Source organism: Suncus etruscus, chromosome 14, assembly GCF_024139225.1.
Source record: "Suncus etruscus isolate mSunEtr1 chromosome 14, mSunEtr1.pri.cur, whole genome shotgun sequence".
Classification (NCBI taxonomy): Eukaryota; Metazoa; Chordata; class Mammalia; order Eulipotyphla; family Soricidae; genus Suncus; species Suncus etruscus.
In genome coordinates, this window is record NC_064861.1 from 46,120,941 (window position 1) to 46,144,080 (window position 23,140).

General features: G+C 36.1%; 1 non-coding gene across 1 annotated transcript; it reads left to right on the plus strand.

Moving 5' to 3' along the window:
- Positions 1-22,784: 22,784 nt before the first annotated feature.
- LOC126029367 (small nucleolar RNA SNORA51) lies at positions 22,785-22,917 on the plus strand. The gene has a single exon (XR_007502979.1). It is a non-coding gene; the product is annotated as a small nucleolar RNA SNORA51 (small nucleolar RNA).
- The last annotated feature ends 223 nt before the right edge of the window (positions 22,918-23,140 follow it).

Sequence of the window (23,140 nt, forward strand, 5' to 3'; positions counted from 1 at the left end):
TGGCTCTCCTAATTAAAATGTACACTTGAATCCATTTTTCTACCTCTCCAATTTCTTGTGAAAAGGAAATATCTTTCTATAATCCTTAAGAACAAAACTAAACCATATCCTATATGCTCAATGTGGATTCATTCATCAAACTGACTAAACAAAATGGCCTTCCCTCTAGCTAGATGGCAAAGATCATGATGTTATGATGATATCAAGAGCCACAATAAAAACAAAAAGCACAAACTGTTTTGACTTTTATGAACAAGGACTGAGTCTAAGACATATAAAATATCCATGATATACAACCTTACTTCCCCAATAGATAGAAAAGAATTTACTAAAATAGCACTCTTTCCTGAAAACAATTTCTCTTCCATAAAGCCATCTCTCTTCCTCATTCCCTTCATCCAGTCCTTTCTCTTCTTTCTTCCTAACATCCTTTCTCTCCCACCCATCTCTTTTCTCTTTCCACTTTGCTTTTGTTAAAATCAAATTTGAATGCTGTGTCTTCTCAGGAATCTTTGAGATTTATTCATGAGTCACAGCTGAATGCTCTGTGTTGTATTTATGTGAACAAACACACAGTTTAGAAAAAAGTATCAGTTCTATTATCTAGATAGATGTGTTTTTGTCAGTATTTGAGAGAATATCCATCCTGGATAGTATAAGTATTCAACCACTCTTTTAAAAACAATAGTCAGACATTGTAAGACATATAACTACAGCATAAGCAATGACCTTTAGATGTGCCTCCCTCCTACTATCTACACACTGGGAAATAGAAACAAGTCGGTATTGGAATTTTCTGTGATATTAGTTTAGAAGCAATTTATTTCAAATGTATTCCGCTTGGTGCACTAACCATAATTTTATTAACAATAGCAATTTATTGAAACATGATTTGAAGGAATTCTAACAGGTAATTCATTCACTCCATGCAATTTCCCTGAAAAATACACACAGAGAACTGTAGGATTCTGAGGTGTTTTGTTTGGTTATTTCCCCCCCCCCCAAAGGATCTTATGGTCACTCAACATTTTATAGTTATTTTTCTAATCAAATTTCTAAAATTTTACCAGGTGTAAAGAATTTTGAGATAGATTTTATTGAAACAACCCTTACAACCATTCAAATAGCCTAGCAACAGAGATTAATTTATATATTTTTTTCTCTTAAGGACAAATGACATTTGAATTATAAAAGGGAAATTTGTTTTGGACAGGTACTTTTCCTCAGAATATTTTTAGATGTTTGTCATAATATTCTAGACAAATGTTATTCCTATTTCTACTCCTTTCAACACTCAATGATTCCCAAAGTTAGAAAAACTGATAGCAGAAATATTAAAACTCTATGAGAAAGAAATCATGATAATTTGCCATATAAACCTTTGCAATTAAACAAGTTTATAGCCAATTGGTCTTTTCATGTTATTAATCTTTTTTTTTTTAAATCTATTGACTATAAAAAGGCTTCACCTCACCACAGAAATCATAACCCAATTTCCCCATTAACTACAGGGAACATTATATAATGCTCATGAGCAAGATGCCATTGATTTTTCTTAGAATGAAAATATAATAGAGACAAAATATGCTGTTTTTCAAACTAAGCATTAGCCTAAAAATGGTGCTCCCCTTTCCTCAATGATTAGCTTCCTACCACCATTATAGTAAATACTTCACATTTAATGGTTGGCAACAACCCACATATTTATACCCTTATAGTTCTAGAGGTCAAAATCTAAATTAATTCTTACAGATAAAATCAAGTTATTGGTATAGTTAGTTCTTTTTGGCAGGGTTGAGTGTAAATCCATTTCCTTGGATTTTTTATCATTAGAGACCACCTGTATTCCTTTGTTTATGTTTTCTTCTCTCTATAGAGACTGTCTAAATGATCTGTTTTAGTTTTCACAATCACTTTCCTCCAAAAGCAAATGTCTGGGCCTCTTTCTCATATGTATAAATTATACATATAAATTATATGTATAAATTATATTTAGGTCTCACCCAAATAATTCTGAAGAACCTCTCTATTTAAAGCCCCTTAACTTAATTACATATGAAAGTTTCTTTGCCATTAAAATTGACATCCACCACCTCCAGGGGTTAAGACCCAATTAGCTTTGGATTATTCTACCAACAACAATGACTAATTGTCTATAAAACAAAATTGATTTCCCTTTGAAAATTAGGTGTTACTCAAAATAGTATGTGGAATAGAAATAATAACTTACAAATAACAAAATTCTTATTAGTTATATTGAGCTCAGAACTTAAAGTGCTAGTCTAATTAGTTTCCCAGAAGTGAATAGGATTAATGTTACATAATTAAGGTGTTAGAAGCAGCCTATGGACCATTATTTTAGTTTCTACCAATTGACTCTAACTTTAGTTTACTTTAGGAAAAGTAACATAAGATTGATAATCAAAGAGAGATGAGAGGGATTAGAGCTGACTTTAAAAAGGAACCAAGAGGGAGCCAGTGAGATAGATGGAGGTAAGGCATTTGCCTTGCATGTAGAGGACGGTGGTTAGAAGCCCAGCATTCCATATGGTCCCTAGAGCTACCAGGAGCGATTTCTAAGCATAGAGCCAGGAGTAACCCCTGAGCACTGCCGGGTGTGACCCAAAACCAAAACCAAACCAAACAAAAAAGGAATCAAGAAACAGTCTAATAAAAATACATGAGTTAGGTTACCAACAGAAATAGCTTGTTTTATATAATATTTCTGGACTTCTGCTAAAAATGCTGAAGGTTTTAAGCATGGACTTTAAGGCCAAAATGCCTGGGGTTTCTTCCAACATCATTTACAAATAAATCCACAACATTCCTTGAAATCTCACCCTCAGTTTTCTCATAGAATGTGAATAACAAAAGTACTAAGTATGTAAAGTTATGATGAGTGGAGATATCATAAACAAACTACTTACAACAGTGTCTGACACAGTGGTTGGCAATTGATTAATGATAGATTAATTAATATTTATCATTAATATTCTGTGGATCTAACCATGAACATCATTTTAATTATCTCTGACCGATTGTCTTACTTTCCCAAGATTTAAGCTCCTGAGTAGGGTTATCTGAATCTATCATTACTCAGTTCTCAAAGTGGAAAAGAAAAATATTTCCTTTTGTTTTATAGAGAATCCTATCTCACCATGGAGAAGTATCCTCCAAATAAGTCAATTTGGACACTGAGTTGAAGATAAAAGAAAGACAAATAGCCCACAGCTTATGTTGGCAGGTACAAGACAAAATCCAATTTAGAAGAGAAGCAGACAATTAAAAGTAACACAAGGTCAGGAGCCATATCCAGTAGAGCAGACCAATGATCACCTGACCATTCTTTCTATTCTTTCTTGTTATTTTGGTGACCTTATTTTATTACTTAATCCTTGATTACTTAATCCTTAATTAAAGTTTACTTATTTAATTATTTTGGTACAAATATTTAAAACATAAAAACTGTTGATATATAATTGAAACTCCATTTATTATGCACTTATATTAAGTATTTCTAATTAGAATAAATGTTGTTAAAATGATTGAATATCAAATCTGGAGATTAGACACACTGGTACCAGACTGAAAAATTAATACTGGACTGGATCTTGACAGATATCAAATTTTTAAAATGAAATCTGAAGCATATTTAAAGAATATTTAATAATGCTAATTCTGGTTGCTGAAAGAAAAAGTATCAATTGTATTTTTAAATTTTTTTGCCAAGTTAATATATAAAAAATTACAAACATGAACAAAATGTGTTTTAAAAGCCTCAGTATTTATGTACAAACCCATAAAGTGAATAGAGATAGAATTCTTTCAGTTTTAAGCAGTAGAATTTAATAAATAGTGGATTAAATTCACTGTATTTGGTCCAACAGAAACAGGAGAGTTACAAAAATATGAAAAGGACATCATCAACCAGAAAAGAAAAAAGTCTGAACAATAAAAATTCCAATTGGATATTGTAATGATTCCTCTCATATGAACAGAAAGTTCACGAACTCTAAAGATAAGTAGGTTGAAGTATAACACTTCTATCCATGAATATAGTCAATAAGGGACTTTCTGACAAAGATCAGGCAAAAAGCAAGGTAACAAACTATATTTATTCAACACTCTAAAAGCATGACCTGCAGCTCAAAACTGGGAATTTCAAATACAGATGAGAAAAATTAAGAACCAATGAGAACAGTGACTAGTATTAAATAACCATTACCTAGAAACAGAACAACTTTGTTTTCTGAGTCCCTTTCCAAAGAACATTAAACCTTTTAGCATACTAGAAAGAGTTTTGATGTCCAATCTTGACCATTTTCTAATGTCAATAATCTACTATGAGACCAAGTTCTGGTTGGGGATCCTCTAAGGCCAATCATTTCCACTCCTTTATACCTTTGAAGAAATGTTTCCTGTGCTTTGCAAAGAAACATGTTTTTTTTTTCTTTTTACCCTCTCCTTCAAGTGTGAAAATCTTTTTTTGTTCATCCTCTAACTCCCAACTTCAGCAGGGTACCCACTTCTGAGCTCCTGTAATATCTTCAACTCAACATATTGCTAAGTATTTCCTCCCTCCCCTCCCCCACTAAATCTTTCTATTTAATTTTTTTTATTTGAACACCATGGTTACAAGGCTGTTCATAATACATTTTTTCCACAGATAAAGTTGTTCATGATTGAGCTACAGTCATACAACCTTCACCAGTACACATTTCCTGCCACCAATGTCAACAGTTTTCTTCTCACCTTCTCTGAAGCTCTTTTCTCTCCCATCCACCTTCTCCTCTAGGGAAGGCATTATTTTGCCTCTAGGGAAGGCATTTTCCTCTCTCCCTCCCTTTCCCCCCCTCTCTCACTACCTCCCTCCACTAATCTTAACTGCAAGAGAACATATCTCTTCCCCTATTCAATTAAGGTCTGCATAGAGGGCCTAGATTTTCTTCAAGAGACAGAATGTGAATAAGATTATAGACAAGGTTATTTACTGTATCTTTGAGTTCACTGATTATATTCTCAAATTCACCCATTCTGTTGCTGAGATTTACTACTGAATTATTTGTTAGCTCCTTCTATTTTAATTAGTTTCTTCTATATTTATATAAGGTAATAGTCCCCTGGGAACTACTCTGATAGATGAGAATTCCATTATTTTCTACTCTGGGTGAGATTCTATTTCCACTTTGAAGCCTCTTCCTCATAAAAAAATATCAAAACGTGATTGAAAACTACACTTTCCAACACAATAACTTACTTTTATAGTGGAATATTTGTCTCTATAAGCAAACCCTTGATTTTTTGAGGACAGAAATGACTCTTGGCACTTAACCTATCTCTTTCTGATGCCTTTACACAAAAACATTCTAAAAATACTTGCAGGTTATAATCCTGTTACTAAAATTATGTTCTATAATGACTCTGTTGTGATTAGTACCAAATCAAAGATAATAAATAAAAAGCATCTATGCTAATAAAACTTAAAAATAAGGTGATCTAACCAACTAAAGGGAAGTCCCTGATAGGGCTCTCATGTTACATCAGGCTAGATGATGCCTGGATGGCCTCAGGAAAGCAATAGAGGGCATATTGGGCTTGGAAGAGAAAAAGAAAAATTCAAGAAATACGTTTTTTTATTATCATAAATGCATCAGAAACCACAGGCACTTTTAGGCTTAAGTTGAGTGATCATTGATAATGAAATATGTAACCATAAGTTCCTTTAACAATAGTGTATTTTGAAAACATTGGATTCTGGAAAAATCGATTCTTGATTTTCTGGCACCCCATTATGAGCAGACTTTATGTAAGAACCAGTTGTGATTTACTCCTTGTTTTTGTTCATTGCAAAACAAATATTCATGCCATATTTCCAACTGTGGGCAAACTAGTCTGAAGCAGGCTTACTGTGTAAAATGATAAACCAAGAAAGAACTATGAAGTCAGAAGGCTTCTCTCCTTGTGGTCTCTCTGGGCCTACCAAACTGAAATCTCTCTTTATAAACCAGTTCAAATTCAACCAGGAGGGGGAGGTTTGAGTGAGAGACAAAAGTATCTATCTAGGTCAGGGGTCTCAAACTCAATTTACTTGGGGACCACAGGAGGCAAAGTTAAGGTGAGGCAGGCCGCATAAGGAATTTCACAAAAAAAAAGTCCTCAAATGTTATTATTAACAGTTTTAATTATTTCTTCTGAACATGAATAGAACATTGAGTGAAGATCATGAACAGTTCTTCTGAACATGGCATCTTTTGCCTATTCCTTGCTGTCAGAAACTTGACAGCGCTTCTTCTCACAAATCTGAACCACATTTGGCTTTAGAGAGGAAGCAGTTGAGACCCTCAGTATGGCTTGAAGATGATCATCATTAAGTCTAGACCTGTACTTTGACTTATTGAAGTTCAATGTGGAGAATAACTTTTTACACAAATATGTGCTCCCAAAAAGGCACATGATGCTCTTGAACATTCGGAAAAGCTCAGGGAAGCTGGGAGACAATTCTCTCAAAAATTGCCCATGCACATTTGCTTTTCCATTAATCTCCCTGAACTTGGCTTTGAGATCAGAGTTGCATTGCAGGTTAATGAGCTCCATTTGAAGCACAGGGAGGGGCATCTTGCACATCAAAGGAAAAGGGGTCCATAAAAATTTGGAAAGTGGCTCTGTGCTTTTTGAAGTCTGCAAATCTGTGATAAAATTCCTTCTCTAGCTTAAAAATAGCATCAACATATTTCTCACCACTGAATGGTATGCCTGCATCCACAAGTTTCTTGCATGCTGGGAAATGGCAAAGGTTTGTCTGAGAGAGCTGGGATTTCCATAACACAAGTTTTGTGGAGAATGCTCTCACATTGTCATAGGCAACACTGATAAGTTGCCCCAGGCCATGTAACATCTTGTTTAGTACATTCAGCTTATGTGTGATGACAACAAGAAAAGCTAAGTCCATGAGCCATTTGTGATCACTCAACTCAGAACAGCATTCCCATCCTTCTCCATGAAGGCTTTCACTTCTTCTCTCAACTCAAAAAATCTTTTCAGGACATTTCCCCTGCTGAGCCAATGTACATTGGTGAAATAGAGCACATGTCCATATTCTGACTCCGTTTCCTCTAAAAAAGCATGGAACCTCCTGTGCTTTAAGCCCTGATCTAATTTGGTTGATACATTTCACAACAATAGACATCACATTGTCACACGACAGGCATTTACTGCAAAGGGCCTGCTGATGGATAATTTAGTGAAGAGCAATGGCCTTCTCTACACCCTCCTCTTCAAGTTTTTTTTTTTTGAATAAGTGCCACCAGTCCATTTTTCCTCCCTGTCAACAATGGCACTCCATCGGTTATTATTCCAACAAACCTCTTTCATGGCAAACCTGCATTCTCAATGGCATCACACAGATGCCTAACTATCTCATTAGTGGTGGTCTGGCCATGCATTAGAATTATTGTGAGCAGCTCCTCTATCAATTCAAAATTGCAATCAACACTACAGACATAAATTGTGAGCTGCGCAGTGTCTATTATATCTGTGCCCTCGTCAAGAGCAACTGAGTATGCATCAAAACATTTGGCTTTCTCACACAGTTGATGATAAATGTCACTTGACATGTCAGAAATGCGCTCTGCCACAGTGTTGACAGAAAGGCTGATTTTGCTAAACTGACATTTCTTTTCTGGACAGATAATACTTGCAGCCTGTAACATACGTTTTTAACAAACTCTCCTGTGAAAAGTTTTCCTGCCTTAGCAACCATCTCACTAACCATGTAACTAGCTTCAACTGATGCAACATTCTCTTTGGTTGCTTTCTTGAAGAAATCTTGTTGCCTCATTAGACATGCTTTAAGACTGGCAACCCACTTGGCTCTCTCATTTCCTTGCACATTCTTCAGCTTGTTTAGTTGAATAATGGCATTTCAAATTGTATTCCTTGTGCACTGCAACTTTCTCTGAGCAAATAAGACTTGTGGGGATGCCCCTGTGTTCAACAAAGAAATATTGCATCTCCCACTTTTCCTGAAATTGTTTGCTCGTCATCAATCTTTCTCTTCACTGCAGGCTTTGATGAAGTCATGATGAAGGTATGACAAAATCTAGTTATGTAATAAAATTCTCTCCCTTAGGCCTCTGATAATGCAAGGGACAGCAGCAGAAATGACGTTTGTGCTAGGCGCAAAGTGTTTGCGATTATTTGTTTACGAATATTAGCTATAAAAAATCGCATTAGTAAGAAAAATCGCAAAAAATCGCGTTAAACATTTGCATACCCCGAATGGAATTGCTCAGGGTATGCAAATGTTTAATGCGATTTTTTTTCTTACTAATGAGATTTTTATTGCGATTATTTGGTAAGTGAATAATTGTGAATACTGAGATATTTGATGGCTGGCCACGGCCACAAAATGTTGTATGGCAGGCCGCGAGTTTGAGACCCCAGATCTAGGTGGACTTTTACAAGTCAAAGTGGTTAGTGAAAAGAAAGAGGAAGTTGGAGAAGCTTAGTTTTGAGTAAAGAGTATAATTTAAAAATTCACCTTTTTGCTCAAAAAATTGAGAAGGGCTACACAAGTCTTATTCAGTTATTCTCTGCAATAGGTAAGGACCCCCAGAAAGGAGCTAGAACAGTGGCTGTTAATTTGGATAGGCACAGTAAAAGTTGGGGAAATAAAAAGAAAATAAAAACCTTTAGAGGTGAGTAAGGTGGTGAGGAAATTTTCTAATTCCTACAAATTACTGTTTTTTTAGGTTAAACTTGGCTGAAAGGGCATCATAGGTTAGATTGTACATACAGCATTCTCAAAGCAATCAGTTTTTTCCATATCCTATCTTAAGCATATCACAAAATTTTTCATAGACGTCTATGAATATAAACATTAGAACCTTTCTGCAGATATATTTAATCTAAAACAATTTCCTAAACATTCTAACACTAAGCACTGTAATACAAGTTAGAGCAATCAAATTCCTTTTTCATAAACTTCTCTAAAATCATAATAACTGCAGATCTACATAGTTTAAAAGTAAGTTTGCTAAAACATTCTTATAAGGAGCACTGTAACAAGAGTCTATAGTATCCTATATAGTTCCTATTTAGTCTATATAATTCCTTTTCTATAGTTACTGTGCACAATGACATTAGAAAATTTTTAAAGTCATACTTAATTTGAGAATAAGTTGCTAACACAACCAAGCATCATAGCAATTGAGAAACATTCACTAGGATAGCCAAAAACCATTAAAGATCTAACACATTAAACTACTAGATTTGATACATAATTATCTGCTTGCAGTGTAGCATAGAATGAAAGAGATGAAAGAGTAGCCATTAAAATCTATACAGGTAGGGACCAAGTGATAACACAGTGGTAGGGCGTTTGGCTTGCATGCAGATGACCCAGGACGGACCTGGGTTCAATTCCCAGCATCCCATATGGTCCCCTGAGTTTGCCAGGAGCAATTTCTGAGTGCAGAGCCAGAAGTAACTCCTGAGCGCCACCAGGTGTTGCCCCCAACCCTTTCCTCAAATATCTATCTAAGCTTCCAAATGTGTTATTGGTAATTGGTGGGACAACATAACCGTATCAAATGTTTTTGTTTTTTTAATGACATGCTTCACTGAGTCCATTATGCCTTCTTTTGTTCCTTTTTTTTTTAAAGCACTCACAGGTGAATACTTACATTGATAGTGTCCTAAGAAATAATAAAGAAAACAAATTCAGAAAACAATTGAATATCCTCAAATATCTATACAGGTAGAACATACAGTTTAATCAACAATAAAATGACTGATGCAAATAGGGTCAAGAGAGTAACCTAGAGAGGTTGCCTGGGATGGAAAAGCCTTCGGTATCTGGGCTGGAATCTGGGTGGGGGACTCTTTCATCTCCCTGTTGTTGGTCCCCATCAAATGGGGCTATCTCTTTGGCTTCTACCCTATCAGTGACCTTAATAAGCTCCTGCATGTTGGGGGGTAAATGGGGGGTTGAGGTCCTTGTACAAAGTGCCTTTGGTAGAAGAAAGGTGTGAAGTATAGAGAGGTCTTTATAGTATTTCTCTTTTGTATCTGTTCTCTCTGCCTTTTAGAGGGAGGGGCGCTGTGTGGATCTGAATAAATAGAGGTAAGGCTTAGAGGAGGGGGCCTTTTGTAGCAGGTTTGCTAACTACAGATTTGGAGAGGCTGGTTGGCTGGTAAACGGCTTGTGTTCAAATTTCTTGACTCTTTTTACCCTCATATCTGTGTGGATTATTTACTGTGGATCTATATGACTGGAACTGCTTCCCCTGTCCTTGCTGGATAGGGGTGTGGGCATTCCTGTTTCTTCTGGGAACTGTGGGATAACCAAACCTCAACCCAATTCTCAGTGAAATGCTCTTTACAGAAAAGCAATGGGCATCAGCATCTGGGACACTGCCCAGAGTCTTCAGCTCTCTTCCTCTACTGCCTGCTTCTGTCCCACTAAGGGGGCCTCTACCACCCTAGGTGGTAGGGCAGTTGAATGAGGTTGGAGGATAAATTGGCAGAACCTATGTCTATTGGGAGCATAGCGGCTACCTTTTATTGGCACACTGCTAGATCTGGGTATGTTCACAGCTTCTGTACCTCTCTATCCTTTCACATCAAAGTCCACAGTCTCCCATCACCAACGCTACACAGAAACTTCCTGAAATTGTTTCTCTTAATAATTGTCCAGTGAACAAAGACGTTTCCTTTGATGTCATTTATGGTGATAAATCATAACCATTCTACACATTGAACCATTTGACAGTGTCCAGGACTTGGATTTCTAGCACTGGCTTGTACACCTGACTCTGGGCTTGGAGCATGGGGGTATCGCTGGTTGAGCCATTTTCAGACTCTGAGTCTTCAGAGGCAGTAGATGGATCATCATCCTTGGGAGATGGAGGTCTCTCTAATTTAGTGCCAGTAGTAAACAATACATTATCAGACCTTTAGATTGAGAACTACCCTTCTTGAGGTACATGTAGAGGAAAATCTCTAGGGAGCTTGGCCTATATAGTCAAAAGAGAGAAATACAGGTAGATGGATCAGAGCAAAATGAAGCTATTCAGAAGAGGGTGATGGACACCGATATTTTGGTGAAAGGCACTGCACATGCAGTCCAGGCTGAGAGGGCCATCATGATTATCCTCCCGAGGGTCATGTCACTCACCATGGTTGGGGGTCTTCTCGGGTCCCTGGATCCTGGTTGGAGTGTCAGATGCAAAATAAATCTCCATGTCGCATTTCCAACCCTACATGAGTTGGTCTGAAGCAGAGTAGCTATGAAAAACAATGCACCAAGCCAGGCAGGAGAGACTTATGGAGTTGGGTGGCTTCTTGCCTTATGGTCTCTCACGGCCCACCAAATTGAAACCTCTCATCATAGACCAGTTCAAATTCAACCGTGTGTGTGTGGGGGGGCGGGGAGTCGAGTGAGAGACAAAAGTACCAGTATATCCTAGTGGATATATAATGGAGTAAGTTTAAAAAAAGAGGAAGTTGGGGTCACCTTTGTTTTGAGTAAAAACAGAGTGTAATCTAATAGTTGGTACTCAATAGAATAACACCTCCTAGAGAGGGAGAGGGCTTAAAATAATTAAATATAATTAAAATAATTAAAATAATTCTGAGATGAAGTAAATTTGTATAAACAAGTGTCTTTACTACAATAACGTCTCAGACACTTAAGCTTACAGACATTTTTTCCAAGATAGTCATATAGTATGCATAATTTCACACACTTAACTGGTTTCACAATAACTCATTATTTTGAAAGAATGGAGTTCTATGAAACACACTTTGAGGACTAGAGCATTAAATCAAATAAAAATCTAATAATGTGTGACAAGATTATGATACTTAACATTAAAAACATAAAGGGATAGGAAAGGGCTCTCATTCATCATTAATTTTAAACACACTTTATTATATGATCTACCAGCTGGAATATCCTGTCAAAGACAAGGAAAGTTATCCTCTGGGGAATCATTTAACCTACCATAACTGTTCATACTTTCCCTCAATTCCCCATTTGAGAAGATCCACATACTTTAGTGCAATTGATAATTTAATTTTTAGCCTATTTAGAATTGTGAAGTTCTTTTAGGGACAATTTAATTTGTGTGTGTGTGTGTGTGTGTGTGTGTGTGTGTGTGTGTGTGTGTGTGTGTGTGTGTGTGGTTTTTGGGTCACACCCGGCAGTGCTCAGGGGTTACTCAGGGCTCCATGCTCAGAAATTGCTCCTGGCACGGGGGACCATATGGGAAGCCGGGATTCGAACCGATGACCTTCTGCATGAAAGGCAAATGACTTACCTCAATGCTATCTCTCCGGTCCCGGGACAATTTAATTATTGAGACAAACTAAGCTTCCAAATGTGTTATTGGTAATTGGTGGGACAACATAACTGTATCAAATGTTTTTGTTTTTTTAATGACATGCTTCACTGAGTCCATTATGCCTTCTTTTGTTCCTTTTTTTTAAACACTCACAGGTGAATACTTACATTGATAGTGTCTTGAGAAATAATAAAGAAAACAAATTAAGAAAACAATTGAATTGATTTTACCCACTTCAAACTGAACTGTCTGTGGTCAATTAATCTTTATTTTAAATTCTCTAACATCAATGGCATTACTTCGGGGGCATCCACAGAGGTAGGACTGGACTGTTCTCCTGTCTGTGCTGTACTTGGCAGTGTAGAAAGTGGTCTATGGTGGTGGTGATTAGAAATTACATTACCACTCCCCTAGCCAATGAGTTACAGTAAGAAATAGTCTGCTGTGAAATAAATTACAGTTTGCAGACCAACCTTATGATTAAATCATACACCTTGAAAATGTAAATAGTTTAGTCTGAGCTTAGAATTTAATATAAATCTATACTCACCTTTATGATTTTTGTTTACTAATGAACAGTGATGAACACTTTTTAAGAATTATAGTTCTTACTCAAGCTTTTAAAAATCATTCTAACTGTGAAGTTTCCTTCTAAATTTAGAGATTATTTTTCTCTTCTTATAAAGGAAAAATATACAAACACTATAGAGAAACTGGCAGCAAATCCTGCATAATAGTAAAAACAAACACTATTATGAAGGTACAGAGATAAAGAAAAAAATGGAAAACAAACTTCAAAATGTGTCAGATGGAATACATTTCTACTAAAAAATATGCTCTCTCCCAAGGTTCATATTTATAACTTTGGAAATACATTTTTTATTTCAAGCAGAAGAAATATAGTAAATGTATTTTACACAAAAACAAATAAACCTACACATACCAACTTTTAATTTTATTTATGTATTCTTGTTTTTGTTTGTTTGGAAGTCACACCTAGAAGTGCTTAGGACTTACCTCTAGGTCTGTGCTCAGAGATGACTCCTGAAGGAGCTCAATGAATCATATAGGGTGCAAAGAATCAAACCTGGTTCAGCTCTATGAAAAACCACTATGCCTACTATATTATGTCTTTAGTCCAAACTTTTAAATGAGAATAGTTTGAAAAGACTGGTATAAGAATAATATCCAAGAAGGGGCACAGAGGGATAGCACTGTCAGTAGGGTGTTTGCCTTGCACTTGACTGACCCATGTTAGATCCCTGGCATCCCATATGGTCCCCAAACCTGCCTGGAGAGATTTCTGAGTGCAGCACAAGTAGTAATCCTTGAGAACAGTTGGGTGTGGCCCAAAAACTAAAACAAACAAACAAACAAAAAAAAAAAACATAGTATCTGGGGCTAGAGAGGAAGAGAGTACAGTTGGTAAGGTGCTTTATTTGTATGTTACCCATCAAAGTTTGATTCCAGGCATCCCTATGATCTCCTGAGACTTGACAGGAGTATTACCTGAGTGAAAAACCAAGAGTAACTACAGAACATCAATGGGTATAGTTCCCAAAACAACAACAAAAGAATGATATCTGGTAAGATATAGGCTTAGGAAGGTATTAGCCCAGTGTGTCTTCCTTTTAGGGGAAAGCATTACTGCTTATTATATTATTTATGATGTTGGGTTTTTGTGATCAGTATAATTTTCGCATCTTTATTAAACATTTAACAACTTTTTCTGTTACTGAGCATGGTCACTTATATCTATTCACATATATCTGATATGCCCTAGCTAGCATTCCAGATCTTTCAGAATTTGGTCTCATCTCAAGGAATCAACCTCAGGCCCTTATCATCTCTTCCTTTCAAATCTCAAATTTTCTTTCCAAGAAGACTAACCATTATTTTGAATAACAGGGCAAGCTACAGGCCTGGAGAGATAGCACAGCGGCGTTTGCCTTGAAAGCAGCCGATCCAGGACCAAAGGTGGTTGGTTCGAATCCCGGTGTCCCATATGGTCCCCGGTGCCTGCCTGGAGCTATTTCTGAGCAGACAGCCAGGAGTAACCCCTGAGCACCGCTGGGTGTGGCCCCCAAACCAAAAAACAAACAAACAAACAAACAAAAACAGGGCAAGTTACTTCAATTAGCTCTTAAGTTAATGTGTTTCAACACAGACTCATATATCCTGTAATTAATTATCAAATTCAGACTTTTGGTATAGTTTGAGCCACATATCTCTTCCACTGTTTCTATGATCCCTTTGACTATGTCTGTTAGCATCATTTTAAAGATACATATTATTTATAAGTTCTGAGGTTCATATCTAAACACTTATAAATGATCAGCAAAAAGACACTTTACTTCTAGAATGCAAAACAAAAGTTTTCCGCTCAATCATAAAGTCTTCTGATACAAGTGATAGAAAAGGTAGGACAATGAATAATTCAGATTGATCATGTGATTTACCCCTACTAGTAAGAATACAGTTCCGCAGGTCCATTTGGATTCACAAACATAGATCAAGGGCTATTGAGGTGAAAAAGGAAATGGAGGGGTAGAGAGGCAAATGCTAAGTGTCTAATATTACCTGATTACTAATATTACTGTACTTGCCTATAATTCTTCTTGTCAGTAAAATTATTGATATTCATTATTTAAGATTTAACTCAGATATGACCTCTCTACAAAACTTTTACCAAGTCACTAATTGCTTTTTTCATCAATTCCTAATAAACAGTTCATTTTGTAGCACCCAAATACTTTATATACTAACTCAAATAAAAACATTAATGTTTGTAGAAATAAACTTTATTTCCTTAAGTTATTTTTTTGTGAGTAGTGTTGCCCAACAGTACTTAGTGCCTGAGATTTTTAGATCCACCAGGACTATATCCTACAGTGCAATCATGTCATATGTACTAGGAATCAAACTAGATACCTTGTGCATGCAAGACATCCATCCCTCTGAGCTATTTCTATTACATACATTTCCATGATATAGTAGAGCCTTTCAAAAACATGTTATTTTCCTGTTTTTCCACACACTATTAATATTTCTTGATACAATACTTGGAACAGATTCAGTACATAGAAAGTATGAGTTAGGTCAAACATCTTCACAGGCCCATCTCTAGCACAGGGTGAGTTTCAGTAGCTGGCCCAGCAACTTTCACATACCCATTAAGGGAGCAAGGACCCAGACACAGAATGGTGCATCTAGGATATATACCATTGCTGGTTAGTTGACTACCAGAGCAATGGGAAGAAGGGGGAGGGAAGCAAGATTAGTTGAATAAATAAAAGGTGAGAACTTGTCCAATTTAAAGAAGATAGGAAAACTTATTGAGGGAACCTGAAGAGTAATAATAGAAGTAAACTCAAAGAGAACAACATTGAGGCATTATAACCAAAATAGCAAGAACTAAAAACAGACACATATTTCTTAAATCATAAATAAATAGATAGATTTATAAGTAAGAGAAACCTCACATACAAGGATAAAGATGTAAAATTTACAGCAGATTTCTCAAATGAAAGTCTACAAGCAATAAAAAGGAGTGGCATATACAAAATGCTGAATGCAATGAATATCTAACCAAGAATCTTCTACTTAGAAAGATTATCACTTAGCTAAAGGAAGGATAAAAACATTCAGATAAATAGCAGTTGAGGTCACATTTAAAATTTATATAAGCTCTGACAAAGACACTAAATGACTTAATATCAAAAACAAAGATGGAACATAATAAGCTTCTCAAACAGCCAAATTCCTCAAAGATACATGGCAGAAAATTCCATCCAATTATTTCTCTAAATGTCAGCGAACTACTCTTCCTTATAAGACAGCACAAGATAACTAACTGTTGATCAGGAAACAAAATACAACCTTCTTGTGTCTATAAGAAAAATGATGATCAACATGATCAACAGAGACTCTGAAACACTGAAAAACAATTGCACAGGCTAATTGTTAACTAATATAATCAGGGTGAAAATACTTGTATCAAATTAAAAACATTAACACTAAAGAAGATAATAAAGACAGAGATGGATATAACATGATCATGCTATCAATTGATGAAGAAAATTTAACTCTCACCAATATATATGTAGTGTATGAAGGGATAGCAACACTTATTAAGTAACTGCAAACAGACTGAGGAGATACATAAATAGTTGAATAATAGTTGTAGGAGACTTTAATATCCTATATTGTCACTATAATAAGCTATCAACCAAACAACACATCAATAAACAAGAGTCCTACATGAGAAAGTGAAGTATTGGGTCTAATCTACCTCTTCAGCATCTTTTATCACACAAAATTCAAATACACATTTCACTCCAGTGCAAATGGTATTCTTCAGGAATATATATCCTGAAAATTTTGCAGGATATATATATATGTATATGTATATATATATTTTTTTCTTTTTTAAAATCTTTATTTAAGCATCTTGATTACAACATGATTGTAGTTGGGTTTCAGTCATAAAAAGAATACCCCCCTTCACCAGTCTAATATTCCCACCACCAATGTCCCCAATCTCCCTCCTCCCACAATCCTGCCTGTATTCAAGACAGCATTCTATTACTCTCACTCATTGACATTGTCACTCTAGTTGTCAGTGTAGTTATTTTTCTAACTGCACTCACCACTCTTTGTGGTGAGCTTCATATCATGAGCCAGTCCTTCCAGCCCTCATCGCTATTGTATCTGGGTATTATTATAATAATGTGTTTTATTCTGCAGGATATGTAATCTGCTCAGTTACAATTTTTATAATCTTAAAGTCACAAATATATAAATGCTATAGAGTAGCTTCATTAATCCCAAATCCATAAAAGGTAGAAACTTATCAGAAAAGCAAAGTTGGAAATAAACACATTTGTAAATTAAATATTCTGTTAAATACAATTGGAGTAAAGAGTAAATTCATGAAGAAATAAAATATTTCTCAAAATGAATATGCTAGAACAGACTATCAGAATATATGTGGCACAGCAAATGTACTTAGATGGAAGTTCAGAGGAATATGTACTTACATCAGAATTAAAGTTCAAATGAATTACTTAACCAACCTCACAGATTGAGAAACTAAAAAAGAATAACAAATTTACCTTAAAGTAAATAAAAAAGAAAGGAATATAATAAAAACTGAGAAGAAATCAATGACATAGAAACTTATAAATCAGAGGAAAGACAAATACTGGTCGATCATAGTCATTTGTGGATTATAGAGAGACATCATCTGAGAGTTCTTGCCATTGCTATATAATAGCAATCATTACTTAAGAAGAAAAGGAGGGTAAGAATAGTAGGCTAGGGCCCGGATAGATAGCACAGCAGCGTTTGCCTTGCAAGCAGCCGATCCAGGACCAAAGATGGTTGGTTCGAATCTCCGTGTCCCATATGGTCCCCCATGCCTGCCAGGAGCTATTTCTGAGCAGACAGCCAGGAGTAACCCCTGAGCAACGCTGGGTGTGGCCCAAAATTTAAAAAAAAAAAAAAAAAAAAGAATAGTAGGCTAGAAATGGCATAGGAATGTGGTGAAGGGGTGTAGGTTTTTTGGTGGTGGTTGTTTATAGGAACATTGTATATAGGCACCATAAACTGTAATACTATTTTAATTACCTAAGAAATAATAACAAAAATAATTAAAATAATTTTAAACAAAAATTATGAGTAAACAATGGCTTCCAAGCAGATAAGTCAGGATAGAGATTAGTGCTTATTAAATTGCTACTACTCTAAGTTTTATGACTCTCCATGGTTACAGGATGAACTCCAGGATCCATAGCACAGAAAATAGGCAAGAGTATTAAATTTACTACTTTTTATTTCCAACAATTTTCTCTGTTTAGTCAAACATCTTTCCATGTTGGGGATGTGTAACCATAAACAGAAAAATGGTAAATTACTCCTTTGATGGTATAAGAATCTTTTTTCTTATATTTTATTCAACACAGTAGTGGGATTTTCATTCACAAGGTACTTACTTACCCAATGTGCTAAGTGCCAAGAATGAAATGATAAATGTAGCCTGATATTTGCCATGAGGAAATTTATGCACATGCCAGCACATACATAAATCGAACATTAGAAGAGAGTGTTTAGATGATAAAGTTAACTAAAAGCTGAAGCTAACATGGTAGTGTTACACTGTTACAGGAGCTGTTTCTTGTTCTAAAGCAGTCAATATTGAAAGCAAAGGACTGGAGATCAAGCTACTGAATTCAGAAAAGACTTTAAAGAAAGAACAAAGAAGAGAGAAGAATGCAAGAACTCTCCCAAATTATGGGAGGGGTCTCCTAAGACAGGATTCAGAGAAAGATCCTTTCCCCTCTCACACCTTTTCAAAAAAGACAGGTCGGTTAGCACTTTATTACCTCCAAGAATATGAATCATGAAGGCAGGGGCTATCTGACTATTTTTGATCACTCCAGTTATCCAGCATATCAGTATGGAACAGGCCATTTAGATGATCAACCCTCATTCACCTGACATTCCATATTAATAGTTATCTTTCTTAGGACCATATTCCATATATTAACCTTCCCCATCCTCCTTGGTTCTTATCAGTAGTTAGGATTATACCAAAAGATGTGAGTTATTACAAGAGAGATGATTCTTTCTCCATGATAAGAGGGAAAAATATGGAGTCAAGAGAAATGGAGTTCAGTCTATAAAATGGCTCTTGTAGGGGTTCACTGAACCACAGGCCTGAAAGAGACCCCAGGAGAGAACTAACTTATAAGGAACTAGAATAGCTTATCTTAATATCTAAATAGGAAGAAGACTGGAGGCAAATAAATGTTCAAATATTGGACTCTCAACAATGCCCTTTAACATCCTAAAAGAAAAAGCAAGAACAAGTCCAATCTCTATGTATCTATGAAATAAAACTAACTTTGCAGACTGCTTGAAGAGTTTTGTTAAAAAGTTAACAGTCACTTCAAATTTTGATTCTCTCAATTTTCTTGTTAATGAGTTGGCAGCTTTAATTTTTTAAATTTAATATGTAATAAAATTCAACACTTAACTAACTGCAGGTTAAATAGATCTAAATTTTGTTCTATCATCAAAAAAGATATCACACATATTATACAAAAGCATTTACTTTCCATAATGCATGATTAATATAACTAAAACAAAAAAATGGGGTCTTTCTTCAATGTTTCATGATTCCTCCAAACATGCTTCCAACTGAAGACAATCATATTTGCATTCAGTAGCTTTAACACCTTTTAGTTATTAATATACTGGTAGAACATTGGATGTTTGGTTTTAAGAACAAAATATAATCATTATACAGAGTAGTATCAACTAAGTTTAAAAGGTAGAGCAATGTTCATTTAAAGAAAGTGTGAACTTCATATTGCTACTGAAACAGAAATTAAATTTTGGACTAGGGAAGATGCAGAGATATAGTAGACGAGGGGCAGAGAAACATGAACAAGGACATTACAAGCACTGCTCCATTGCATCCAGGCCAACTCTGTAGAAAAGTATACTCAGAAAAAGGGACTTGGAAACACAGTTTTTTAAGCCAGAATACACTGCCAAAAAATGGAGGTGCTAAATGTCAAACCCCAGTCTCTGCCTCTCTTTCTTACAACAGCCTTTCTCTGATTAACTTTGTATTACTTCTATGTATATGGCCAGATACCACTTATTTCCCTCAGAAGTCTTATAAACAAAAGGCACTCTTTGAAGAATAAAAAAAAAAAGATCACACACTGTTGTGAGCTGCATTTTTTTCTGATTCCTTTTAATACCATCCTGTTTTTAGCATCCCTGTGTTTTGCCCTCTGGTAGGTTGGGGGTTGATAGAGAGATCTGTGAGTAAAGATGGAGATTTTTAAGCCATCCTACTGGGTGCCTAATAAAATGCAAATCGAGGCATGGAGAGAAGAGAAGTTCTCTGTCCTTCTCTTCACAAAGAAAGTGTTATGGTGCCACTCGCCGGGATCAGGAGCGCCATGCTGGGGCCGCATCTGCTCTTTCTGACAGCTCCCCAAAGAGCCTTACTTCTTTTTTGCAAGCCAGCAAGCTGTTCTTGGAGAGTACAAAAAGGAACCTGCTGGAAAAAAAAAAAGAAAAAGAAAAAGAAAAAAAAAAGTTTATCTGACAAGCAAAGGGAAATTCAAAAATTTAAAAAGCAAAAACAAAAGCAAAAAAGGGGGGGGTCTGCAATAGCAAAACTCAAGACTATGTGCTTCTTTATGGAAGATTTTAATTTTTTTAATTTTTATTTATGTATTTGTCTGTTTGTTTTGAGCCACATCCGGTGATGGTCAGGGGTGCTGGCTATGCACTCAGAAATCGCTCCTTGCTTAGGGGACCATATAGGAAGCCAGGGATCGAACCCAGGTCCGTCCTGGGTCAACTGCGTGCAAGGCAAAGGCCCTATCGCTACACTATCGCTTCGCCCCCCCCCTTTTTTAATTTTATTATTATCATCATCATTATTTTAATTAGCAAGAGGAAAAATTGCATGCCCCTTAACCACAGGGATGACGTGTAGATTGAGAGACAGAGCATGGAAATAGAAAAGACATGATCTGTGTCAAGTGGAAAGACATTGCTCATCCTCTCAGTTTTTAAGACCTAGTAGAAATAAAGCTATTAGGCTTCATGTAAAATCTCCCTGTTTTGATTCTAAATTAGTATTTATTTGCCAATAAAACTAAACAGGGTTGAAAGTTCCTATTTTTTTTGTGGTGATGGGACTCTCAGTTGGTATTCAGGAGATCCAGGACTACTTGGCAGTTCTCAGCAAACCAGTCCTGATGTAGGGACCAGAATGTGTGTGCCCAAAGTTGTGATATACTTGAGCCTGAGAGGACAAAGATCACTGGAATCTTTACAAGTGGTACTAGAACAGTAATTGATATCAATAGTTTCAATAAGGAACTGGAGCTATAACACAGTAGTAGTAGTAGTAGTAGTAGTAGGGCATTCACTTTGCACAGGGCCAACCCAGGACAGACCACGATTCGATTCCCTGCATCCCAATAAGGTCCTTTGAGCCTGCCAGAGGCAATTTCTGTGCTCAGAGCCATGAGTAACCCCTGAGTGCTACCGGGTGTGACCCCCCAAAAATAGTTTCAATAGGTATTCTCAATAGTTCCAATGGTGTCAGGATTAGTCAGAGTCTCAAAATATGCAAGCCAGAATATTCCAAGTCTGCCTGTCTTTCTATCAGTCTATCATCTACTAATCTATCATCTTTCATCATCTATTCATCATCTATTCATCCTTCCACCCATCCATCTAACCAATCTATCCATCCAATCCATTCATCCAATCTATCTATCTATCTATCTATCTATCTATCTATCTATCTATCTATCTATCTATCTATCTATCTATCTATCTCACTAGCTAGAAATTCCTTGCCTTTATTAAGTTCCTGGATGAAGGATGCTGAGACCCAAATATTTGAGATTCTTTTGTAAAGAGAGATATGCTTGGTAACAAAGCTCCAAACATGAGCAAGAAGATTCCTGGCACAATGAAAGTAAAATCCATGAGCTTAGGAAAGAACATAAGAAAAATGCTAACTTGCATTCATTAAAAAGTTTCTTATTTATTCCATCAAAACAACTATGAGGTACCATCTCACACCACAGAGATTGGCAAACATCAGAAAGAATGAGAACAAGCAGTGCTGGCGGGGATGTGGAGAAAAAGGAATTCATATTCACTGCTGGTGGGAATGCCGTCTAGTCCAACCTTTGTGGAAAGTGATATGGAGATTTCTCCAAAAGCTGGAAGTTGAGTTCCCATATGATCCAGCTATACGACTTCTAGGGATATATCCTAGGAACACAAAAATACAATACAAAAATCCCTCTCTCACACCTATATTAATTGCAGCGTTGTTAACAATAGCCAGACTCTGGAAACAGCCTAGATGCCCCTTAATAGATGTGTGGCTAAAGAAACTATGGTACATATATACAATGGAATATTATACAGCCATCAGAAGAGATAAAGTCATGAAATTTTCCTATACATGGATGTATATGGAATCTATTATGCTGAGTGAAATAAGTCAGAGGGAGAGAGATAAACACAGAATGGTCTCACTCATCTATGGGTTTTGAGAAAAATGAAAAACATTTGTGTAATGATTCTCAGAGATCAAATAGAGGAGGACTAGAGCTCGCAACATGTAGCTCATCACAGGGATTGTTTAGTGCAGTCACAGAAATAATTACACTGAGAACTATCATAACAAAATGCAACTGAATGAGGGGAGTAAAAAGCCTGTCTACAGTACCGGCCAGTGTGGGGTGGGGAGGAAGGACACTTGGGATATTGGTGATGGGACTGTTGCACTGATGAAGGTATATATATGTATATATATATATATATATATATATGTATATATATATATATATATATATATATATATGAAAAAAAGAAAAGATAAGATAAGACCTTCTAATGCTTACCACAGGCTGTGTTCTTTACACTGACTGTATAGAAAGAGAGGGTACAGTATATGCACCCCCTATACACCTCAACCCAGGCCCTATGCCTGGTCTATATTGTGAATGGGGTGACAAAAAAAGTTTCTTTATGCCAAGTTCAGTACTATGCTCTTCAAAGGTATCATAACCCTGAGAAAGTAGGTGTTGTTATCACCAATTTAAAGATTGAGATAAGAAGCTAAGATCAGATAAAGATAGAAAGTGATGAAAAGGGACCTGAGTGTCCCTGCAATGGGGTCTAATTAAAACCCAACAGATTTCCCAAAATGTCATTTTATAAAAAAATAAATCAATGTGGGG